Here is a 4,372-nt window from a genome sequence, read left to right on the forward strand (position 1 = left end):
CTATTGAATGGAGCACAGGTCCCCCAATGGAGGAGCTAGAGAAAGTACCCAAGGAGCTAAAGGGATCTGCAGTCCTATAGGTGGAACAACAATATGAACTAACCAGTACCCCCCTGGAGCTCGTGTCTCTAGCTGCATATGAATCAGAAAATGGCCTAGTTGGCCATCAGTGGAAAGAGAGGCCCATTAGTCGTGCAAACTTTATATGCCTCAGTACCTGGGAATGACAGGGCCAAGAAGTGGGAGTGGGTGGGTGGGGGAATGGGTGGGGGAGCATGTGGGGGATTTTTGGGATAGCATTGGAAATCTAAATGAAATAAATACCCAATTAAAAAAAAAGAAAAAAAAATCTCTAGTTTCTTTCAGCTAAGAAAAATGCATGGTCATTACCGGGTTTCTCTCTTTTCTCAGAAAGCCTGGGAGCTGTTTAGCAGGCAGTTGTGCATAGACTATGAGTTGACCCATCTGTTTGTTTCCACTGCTCACACCCTGATCATCACCATTCGATCCAGGCAGAACTGTGACTTCCACTTACAGGAGAATAAGTGAAGTGTCCTTAGACAGAAGTGAACTATCCTTCTGTTTGTCATGTGAATGTCTCATTGTCTACACATGAGCAAAGTCACGATGTAGCTTGGTTCAGCCCCACCCATGAAAATTGTCCATCACTGGGTATACAAACAACTACACAGTTTGGAAGAGGTTGGCTTCATATTGACACTAAGTTGATTCATATATCACACATTTATATATTTCCATATATAGAAATACATGTTGATCCAAAGAATTAGGTCGCTCAGTCTGAATAGCTCAATTATAACATCCCTGAATAGTGAGTTTAAACATTTTATTTTTCAAATTGTTCACATTTTGAGGGATAAGAAGTGAAGAAAGACAGCCATAGTATGAGGAAAGGGTAAAGCCACAAAAAGAAAGATTTGCTTTATGAAGGCATAAAGTAATAAATATATACAGTATTAAATTTCTATATATCATAAATATGCAAAACAAATGGCAAATAGGTTTGCTGAATATTTAAAATATGTAGTGCATAGCTCTATAATATACTTGAAATATACATTCAATATAATTTCCTAAATTAAGATTATGAACATGACAATTTTTAAAGGCATAAAAATTTATGTACACATGATAATAATAAAACTTAAAAATGTACAAGGTAAATTTAATTATTTCGTGGGGTTTGCTGTTAATTTTGGATTAAAAACAGAAAGGGAGCATTTAGCTAAAATAACTTCTGATTTCTATCAGATACTTATTTCTATTGCATACATAAAATATTGAAAGCTAGAACGGTCCATAAAATTGTTCCCATCTTATAATAAGATCTACAGAGCATATTGAGTCTATAGTCCCCATAGCTAGTGTCCTGTGGTATTGCTCCTGCCCTGTGTATCACCCACCAAACCTCTGTTCCCTCCACTCCTCCATCCCGCTCTGTGTGGTGTCAGAGCCCCAAGGCTTCCTACTCCCAGGACCTTGCAGAGTCTTTCTGTCTATTTTGAATATAGTTATAAAAAGAGTTTATCAGGTGAACAGAGTTCAAGTAAACAGTAGGAATAGTTAAGTTGCAGTAGTTAAAATTGCGACAATCCATATGTACCATGTCTGTGCACTTCAATTGCATTCATTTACACACTTCTAACAACCTTCTACAGTGCATTTGTCATACCATTTCAATTATAGAGATTAGTAAATTGTGACTCTGAGGAGTCAAACAGTTGATCCAGATTCACACAGCTAGTGACTTACAACGTCAAGATTATAAACAAATGGATCTTCCAGAGCTGCTCGCTGACCAATGGCATGAATTCACACAGTTAGCAACTGATAATGCTGAAAAACTGAAAGCAAGGTGGGTCTATGTGAAAAACAAGTGCTGGCCAACATCCCAGGCTTCAATAAAATACAAACAAAATACTTTGCATCTAAATATAAAAGTAAAACTACTCTCATAAATTTATCAAAATCATTTTAAGGGTTTAAAAATAAGAGGGCTCAGTAAGTAGAGCCCAAGTCTCATCATAAGGGCTCAAAAGTTAAGTTTTTACCAGTTATCATGATGTTTGTTTGTTTGTTGGTTTGTTTGTTTGACTGATTGATTTTTTTTTCAGAACCAGGTCTGAACCCAGGTCCTTGCTATTACTAGGCAAGTGCTCTACCACTGAGCTAAATCACACCTTAAACCCCAGCACTTGAGAAGACACAAAGGTAGATCTCTGAGTTCAAGTCCAGCACAGCCAGGCCTATACAGAGAAAGCTGTCTCAAAAAGTGGAGAGAGAGAGAGAGAGAGAGAGAGAGAGAGAGAGAGAGAGAGAGAGAGAGAGAGAGAGAGAGAGAGAGAGAGAGAGAGAGAAGAAAATGAATCTCACTTCAAAACCTCCCTTGAACTCAGGTTTTTCTCTAACTCAGTGGTTCTCAACCTGTGGGTCTTGACACCCTTTGGAAAATATTTATCTCCAAAAATATATGCATTATTATTCATAATAGTAGCAAATTTATAGTTATGAAGTAGTAATTTAAATAATATTATGGTTGGGGGTTATTACGTGAGGAACTGTATTAAAGTGTCACAACATTAAGAAGGTTGAGAGCCACTTGCACCTATTGACTATTTTACATACTTTCTTTTATAGCTAAATTTCTCAAAGAAAGGTCTTTGGACATTTTCCAAACAGCATTAAGACTACCCCCAGTCTCACTGTATATTTAAGCTGAATAGGCTTTTAGCATTCCTCTTGATTTCAGATGCTGCCACCGTCAGTTCACTTGACTTTTCTTATTTTGTTGCTTAGTTATCATTTGTCTATGAAATCATAACCAAACCAAGTTCTAGAACAATGACTATATTATACATGAATTTCATGTTGACTATTAAACATTGAAGATGTTCTACTCAGATCATACTTCTTTAGAAATACGGTACTTTGTCCTGCATGGGTTGCACAGGCCCTAGCACTCAGGAGACAGAGACAAAAAATCTAGAATACAGGAGCAGCCCATTGGGTAGAGTGAGACTCTATGTCAAGCAACCAAGGTGAGGGGAATTGCAAGTGCCAGGATAGCACATGCAAAGCCCTAGGTTCTAACGTCTGTATCACATACCCAGTTATGTCTCTAGCTCCTTGGTTTTACCTTTTTTTTTTTTTTTTGAGACCATAATTACATTTTCCCCTTCACTTTTCTCTCTCCAAACCCTTCCATAGATAATCCCTCCTTGCTCTCTCTCAAAATTATGAGCATACATATGCACTTAGGAATATACATTCATGAAATCACACACACACACACACACACACACACACACACACACACAGAGGCTATTCTTTTTCTTTAATGGTGTAGGGCACATGGAATGTGCATGGGACTGGTAAGGTGCTGCACGCGCAAACCCTGGAAATCTCAGAGATTTGAGACCCACATGAATAGAGCTAACTCTCTCCCTATTTCCATACCTGCTTTGGGGCACATAACCATGACCTCTAACTAGGTGATCACAAACAGTCAGTCACGTACCCAGCACCTGGAACACCTCTCTATGCTAATGAGGCATTACAGCAGCCTTAGCCTTCAGCCAATGACCTTTCCTTCCTGGATATTTCCACACCCTGAATAAAAGATACGTGTTCAACCCCACCCCCAATAAAGAAATACCAACATGCTAAGAACATTCAGAGAGCTATTTTAATAGAGATCGTCAAGAAAGGCCTTTGCCTAGAGGAGCCAAAACACTAAGACTCTACAAGAAGGCCTTCTCTCTCCTCTCTTCTCCCTCCCAGATGGCATATCGGCAGTGCCCAGACACCACTGGAGGAGAGGCACCACATAATGTTATTTGTATATTTTGTTTTCAGGGTGGACCATTTGGTATTGGACACCCAATTGCTGTGCTCTTCTCCGGTGAAGGCTATTTCCCCTGCTCAGCATTCTTTAGCTTCCTGTACTACTTTGCATAGGATTGAACTCTATAGGTCTTTGTATGGGACTCTGGAAACATAAACTTTGAGACAAAGCAATTAATTCAATATAGAAAGACTCAGTACATAGCTGTAGAAGATTCTATAGATAGATGATAGACAGATATTAGATAGATAGACTTACAGACAGATAGATAAATATATAACTTGATTTGTCTGCATGTTTTAAAGTTTCTCTTGCTAAATATTTACATGACGTGACCATTCTTGCCTGATGTATTCATTTCCCTTTTTGGCTCTGTACATGGCTGCATTCACAGTACAGTATACAATGCTACACTACACACATTGGAGTGTCCTTCAGAGAGATTGTCATATGGATTGCACCTCCTGAGTTGTATATAGGGAAGACTTCTATGATCTCATACACTAT

Source organism: Mus musculus, chromosome 6 (assembly GCF_000001635.26).
Source record: "Mus musculus strain C57BL/6J chromosome 6, GRCm38.p6 C57BL/6J".
Classification (NCBI taxonomy): Eukaryota; Metazoa; Chordata; class Mammalia; order Rodentia; family Muridae; genus Mus; species Mus musculus.